This window comes from Eptesicus fuscus, chromosome 12, assembly GCF_027574615.1.
Source record: "Eptesicus fuscus isolate TK198812 chromosome 12, DD_ASM_mEF_20220401, whole genome shotgun sequence".
In the NCBI taxonomy this organism is placed as follows: domain Eukaryota; kingdom Metazoa; phylum Chordata; class Mammalia; order Chiroptera; family Vespertilionidae; genus Eptesicus; species Eptesicus fuscus.
The window spans coordinates 5,537,593-5,544,522 of NC_072484.1; the positions used below are offsets into that span (position 1 = coordinate 5,537,593).

General features: G+C 50.0%; 1 pseudogene; it reads right to left on the reverse strand.

Annotated features, from left to right (window-relative positions):
• Positions 1–5,324: 5,324 nt before the first annotated feature.
• LOC103285916 (glyceraldehyde-3-phosphate dehydrogenase-like) lies at positions 5,325–6,319 on the reverse strand (annotated as a pseudogene).
• Positions 6,320–6,930: the final 611 nt, after the last annotated feature.

The following is a 6,930-nucleotide window of genomic DNA, read 5'->3' on the forward strand; positions in this document are numbered from 1 at the left end:
TGAAAGGGATCCGTCCCCCCAGCCTTTGTTGACCCAAAACCAGGACAAGGGGACCTCTCTCAAAATGCCACAGCACCCGAAAATTAAACAACCTTGAGTCCTACCGGGTTCCAGGGGGTGTCCTAATGACCACAGATATGCTGTCCCGTTCACCCTTCATTATCACAGTATCCACATTACAGACAAAGAACAAGACAATAGAGGTCGGATGGCGATGGCGAGGTGAGTCAGCGAGTGGGTGGGGAGTTAGGGTCACGCCTGCGGGTGTGCCTTCCACCAAAGCCTGGGGGCCACTTCGCTGTCCTTGCCCCTCGTACCCAGCAAGGAGCACTGAAGCGCGGAGGCTCCCCCCTCAGCTTCCGCAGAGGGAGCCGAAGGGCCTGCAGGTGGAGAGGGAGTGACCAGGCTGGGGCACAAGGAACTGGGCCACGAGAATGAACAAAGGTCTGCGCAGCGTCGACAGAGGAAGGCTGTGAGTTAGGAAGTCTCCTAGTGCCTATGGTAGAAGGCAGGTACCTGGATGTACCTTCTCCTCGAAATGATGCTGGAAATGGGAAACAGACACTGTGGCTCCAAAACAAGCCATGTCCACTCTGAGTACCAAAATGGAGCCCCACCAGGAATCCAGCATGACACCACAGTCCTGTCCCCCAGGCAGCCCCAGTGGGGACTTCTGTTCCCAGCACCTAGGACAATGCCTGGTCCTTAGCATAAGTGCTCAGGAAATGTTAGATGGATGGATGGATGGGTGGATGGATGGGTGGACAGATGGATGTCTGTCCCTAAGTCCCATTTGAAATAAGAGGGGAGGCATTAATAATTGGCTACTAACTGGATGAGGCTAGGGAGATGAGAAGCAGGTCCGGGTGAGCTGTGGAAGAGACCTTAGTAAACAATCGGAGCAGAAAGTGACTTGCAGCAACAGAAGGATTGGCAAAGGGCTTTTTTTAGCCTTGGAGAGAGCACGGTCAGGGGCAATCTCAGGAACGACTGGAAGCATGAACTCGGTACTGTGACACAAGTGGTGCCTGACCTAGTCAGCATTCCACTGTGTGCTGTATTAGTTTCCTATTGCTGCTATAACAAATGACCACACACATGTATTATTGTTCTGGAGGTCAGAAATCCTAAACAGATCTCACTGAGCTAAAATCAGGGTGTCCCCATGGCTGTGTTCCTTCAGGAGACTCTAAACAAGAATCCATTTCATTGCCTTTTCAAGCTTCTAGAAGCTTCTAAATTCTTTGGCTCATGGCCCTAGATTCCATGTTCAAAGTCAGCAGTGTAACATCTTCAACTCTCTCTGACTCTCACTTTCTGCTTCCTGACCTCATGTCCCCCGATGTCTCTCTAAGGACCCCATGACTACACTGGGCCCACCCAGATAACCCGGAAAGTCTCCTATCTCAGGATCCTGCACCTGACTCATCCTGTTTTTCTTCCTCTCTGAGTCAGCACAGTCTCCAGGAAGCCTCTTCTAACCTCCCTAGGTGATGTCCCTCGGTTGTGATATCCTATATAATAAAAGGCTAATATGCAAATCTACCAAACTGGGGTATGACTGATCGCTATGATGCGCACTGACCACTTGGGGGCAGACGCTCAATGCAGGAGCTGCCTACTAGTGGTCAGTGCACTCCCACAAGGGGAGTGCTGCTCAGCTAGAAGCCGGGCTCACGGCTGGCGAGTGCAGCAGTGGTGGCGGGAGCCTCTCCTGCCTCCACAGCAGTTGGACATCCCCCGAGGGCTCCCGGACTGCGGACTGCGGACTGCGAGAGGGCACAGGCTGTTCTGAGAGACCCCCCCCCCCCCAAGTGCATGAATTTCGTGCACTGGTCCTCTAGTAGTTTTATATTTATTGATGACTCTGGCTGATGCCTGTGTCTGTCTCTCAAACCATTTCCTGTCCACCCTGTGTCTGCAGTCACGCTCATTAACAGACACTCCACAAAGATGCACAGAGTGAATGCATGATGTCACTTTTAGTCTTATGTGAAAAATTGTAAGGCCCAAGGTAAAATAACTGGATCGATACATGGGCAAAGTAAGGGTACCTAGAAGTCCCAGCTGGGTAGGAGAAAGGGGATGAGGGGGCAGGGCCCAGCCCTCTGTGGCAGGAACCCCCATCCTCCCAGAACCTAGGGGCGCCCCGCCAGGTGGCTGGTTCCCAGTGCGGTATCTCAGAACTGATCTGCATACAAGCTTCCTCTCCTTATCAACATGCAGCCGACAGAGGTGCAATTGATATCAATGGACCTGTTCCAGGAACAGGCTGGTAGGAGACTGCCAAACAGGGCTGGCCACTGCTGGGAAAGCAGGTGACTAAAGGAGCCTATCCTCCTCCCAGGGGCAGGAACGGTCGGGCCGACAGGGTCAGGCCCCTCTGTTATCTGGGAAGAATAATTTGACAGCAGTAAGTCACTGAAGAGCTATTGAGGTCCTACTGTGTACCAGGCACCCGCTCAGGAGCTGGAGAAACAGGAGAGAACTCACTAAGCTTGCTGAACTCCCAGCAAAAAGAATCAGACGCCTGCCAATCAATTATACATGTAAATTAATAAATCAGTTGTGGTAAGGGTAAGAAGGAGAGGTACAGGGTGCTAGGAAAGCATATAATGGGAGTGTCTGACTTGGTCTAGGGAATCAGGAGAGGCTTCTAGGAGGAAGTGACATTTAAGCCAACACTTTATAGATAGCATTCCCAACCTCTTTCTCCTTTACTTACTCCATCAAGGCTGCAAGAGTGAAATACTTACCTTCTCAGCCTCCATTGCAGCTGGGGTTACTGTGGGACAATTGTGACTAATGAGATGCAAGCTGAAGTCTGCTGGCTCCACTGCCCTACTTCTTCCTGCCTTAAATGGGGATGAGATGTCTAGAGCTGAGGCAGCCATTCTGTGACACCAAGGAAAGGCCAAGATCGTCCCAGAGATACCAGCCCTGAGTCACAGAATCAATACCTGGAAACCAGCTGCCTCCAGACTTCTTGCTACATGATTAAAATATGCCTGTTTTTGTTGAGACCATTATAACTTGCAGTCAAAAGCATTAATAATTGAAACAGGTCTCAAAGGTGAGTGTTAACCAAGCAAAGAGTGGCAAGAAGGGTGTTCAGGACGAAGAAACAGCAAGTGCAAAGGCCCTGGGGTGGGAAAGTCCACTGGAGGAATCCAGAGGTGAGGATGTGGCTGAAGCTTAGGGAAGGAGAAGGAGGGTGGATGGGCATGAGCCTGGAGGAGCAGACGGACCTTAGAGAACATGGCGAGTGGCTGGGACATTGCCAGGGACAGCTGTAACCATCCCAAAGGATTTCAGACAAAGAAGCAGTAAGAGGCTAGATTTGCTTTCTAGAAACTCTCTCTCCAGCAGGTTATGCGAATTGATTGAGAGGCATCAAGGGAGGCACTAGAGGACCAAGGAGAATGTTACCGTAGCTGTGGAGGAGAGAACAATAGGGCCATTGGGCCTGGGCGCCAATGATGGTGGGGACAGAAGTGATCCCTCAGACATTGCCAAGTATCGGGCACACCTGCCCCTGGTTAAGAACCATTAGTTGGAAGATGCTGCATTTTGTTTTTAATTTGAATTAAAAGGCCTGAGGAATGGCTCGAACCCCACAGCTCACTGAAGGCCTGGGACTTTCTTTTGCTTTTAGTTATTTAAGTTTCCTGCCCGACCCCTAAGGCTACCACGTTTGCTATCCCAGTAGTAGGTTTATGGCTATGGGTTCCAAGGACTAACCCCATTTTACTACCTGGATGCTTTAAAACTTGGCCAGTGGATACAGTGGGACCAGTGTCCCTCTTGACTACTCCAGCCAAGGATGGAAGGATGTATCTAGATAGAGTCCAGATAGGATGGATGGATAGATGGGTGCTGGGATGAATGAATAGTGGGAGGGAGGGAGAGCTTGAAAAAAAAACAATTTTCGGGAGGTTACCAGGATGAGATCCCAGAAGCAGGAAAGATATGGAAGAAAACGCAAATAGGATGTTGATGGCATTTACCGGACTAAAAGGAGATGGACACTGGCTGTTGGGTTTTGTTGTTTGAAATAGAAATTCTCTTGAAACAAACCTCTGGTCCCTCAGTTTGTTTCTGCAAAACAAACAACAGGCTGCTTACAACCTCATTACAGAGGGAGCCCACGCCCCCACCCCCCTCAACCTCCCAGTCCATTTGGAAGATCCGGACCAGTGAACCAAGAATCCAGAAAGGACACTGGGAGTGGGAAGAGGACAGAATCAAACACTCTCAAATAGCTATACAAAAGCTTGAGGTTCCAGGGGAAAAGTAATCATCCTGTAATTGACTGTTTACTAATGGAATCTATTAATTTATAGCCACAAAAGAATCAGCTAATTTGTGGTTAATGATGTTTAAAAGATAAACAACACAGATGAACTCCGTGGAGCACAACCCCAGTTCTCTGGCATCTGTCTGCACAGACACTCTGGCTCTCAGTGAGGGAGAGGGAGGACAGCAGTTGTGGGGGTGGGGTCAGTGGGGAGCAAGGAGAGATTTGGTGGGGAGCAGGGAGTCCCAGCCTCCAAAGGAGCCTTGTTCACCTTTGCAGTTTTTTTCAAATTGCACATCCTCCACTCCAGGTCCCAATATCATCCCTGCTGTGCCTCCACCGGCCACGTCAGCCCCACTCTGGGCCTTGGCTCTCACTGTGCCCGGACCATCTTTTCTTCTATTCCCCTGAATATTAGTACAGATTATTAGTAGCTACGGAATAACTATCACTTACATTAGAGGGCACCCTAGTGTTTCCATACATTATCGATCTCTAGGATTCCTCGAAATCCCCTACGAAGTTGGTCTCAGTCTCAGCCCATTTTACAGGTAAGAAAACTGAGGCCTAGAAAGGTGAGTTGACTTGCCCAGTTTCATTGTAGATGCATGGTGGGTCTGATGTTGGAATTCAGTCTGTCTAATCCCAGAATCCAAGCTCCAGATCAGCATTTCCCAAACCTTACTCATTCTCATGCCTATATTTTTGCTATTTCTGCAAACTACCTGTAGTAGTGGGGACGGGGGGGGGGGGGAGACCTGGGGGGGGTATGTATTTATGATCTTTCTTTAAATTGTCTCCTCCCCCTTCTTTTTATTTATTTATTTTTTGGCTGGGTACAGTGAACTTTGATAGTACATGACAAGATAAGGTTCCCAAAGCCCCTCCCCTTCTTCAGGAGGTGTGGGATGGAAGCTGTGGAAGTCAGGAGATTCTCAGTGTGTTGGGGGATCGATTTGGGGCAAGGACTTCCCCAGAAGCTGAGAGCCTCTCTTCCTCTCGCTGGGGCTGGTGGTCCAGGTGGTTCTTACTCCTTGGAGGCCATGTGGCCATGTGGCCACCCTGTTGCTGTAGCCAAATTCATTGTCAGAACAAGAAATGAGTTTGACAAAGTGATCATTGAGGGCAATGCCAGCCCCAGCATCAAAGGTGGAGGAGTGGGTGTCACTGTTAAAGTCTCAGGAGACAACCTGGTCCTCAGTGTAGCCCAGGATGCCCTTGAGGGGGCCCTCTGATGCCTGCTTCACTATCTTCTTGATGGCATCGTATTTGGCAGTGTTCTCCAGGCAGCAGGTCAGATCCACAACCAACACATCGGGAGTAGGGACACAGAAGGCCATGCCATTGAGCTTCCCATTCAGCTCAGGGATGACTTTGCCCACAGCCTTGGCAGCACCAGAAGCAGGGATGATGTTCTGGGCAGCCCCTCGGCCATCACGCCACAGCTTCCCAGAGGGGCCATCCACGGTCTTCTCGGTGGTGGTGATGGCATGGACTGTGGTCATGAGTCCCTCCTCGATGCCAAAATTGTCATGGATGACGTTGGCAGTTGGTGGTACATGAGGCAGTACTGACAATCTTGAGGGAGTTGTCATACTTGTCATGGTTCACACCCATCACAAACATGGGGGCATCCGCAGAAGGGGCAGAGATGAGGACCCTCTTGGCTCCATTCTTCAGGTGAGCTCCGGCCTTCTCCATCGTAGTGAAGACACCGGTGGACTCCACCACATACTCAGCACCAGCATCCCCCCATTTGATGTTGGCGGGATCTCGCTCCTGGAAGATGGAGATGGACTTTCCATTGATGACAAGCTTCCCGTTCTCTGCCTTGACTGTGCCTTTGAGCTTGCCATGAGTAGAATCATACTGGAACATGTAGACCATGTAGTTGAGGTCAATGAAAGAGTAGTTGATGGCAACAATATCCTCTTTGCCAGGCACCCAATGCGGCCCATTCCGTTCACTCCGACCTTCACCATCGTGTCTCGGGGTTGTGGCTGGCACTGCGCAGGAAGCGCGGTTGTCTGACGGACAGAAGCAGAGAGCCCCTTCTTTTTATTTTTTCATTTTAGCTTCATCCCCAGCAGTATTACCCGAGTCTGATAAGTTAAGAATATATTTGTTTCTAAGACAAATTTGGAATGAATACCTGACTACTAAATTACACTCTTGCCTTATCCTACCTTATAATCTTGGAAACCACCCGTGGTACAAGAACTATACAAATTCTAAACATGTATCCCGAAAAGCCATAATCACATGGCAGGCATCCTGCGTGCCCGGTCCCATTTACTCCGTCAACCTTCCTGATACAGCCCACCCTTTGACAGGCACTGGGCGCCCGCCTGGACTCCTCCAGCCCACGGACATCCTTCCTTTTGTGGACAGAAAATTCATGTCATTAGCAAACCACAAAAAGACAGAATGAAAATAAGGGCGAAGGATATGTTTCCTTGAGAAGATTATAAGATCCTTGAGGATTAGAAGCAAACCTCTTCAATCTTGAAGGCTTCGCTCTGTGGGAAACAGAGATGGAAGCTCACAGAAGGTGCCCAGTAAAGCCTGGGGGAGGGGCTGATGGGGACAGAGCACGGAGAAGTGGGGAGATGTTATTGTCACGGCTGGGTTTG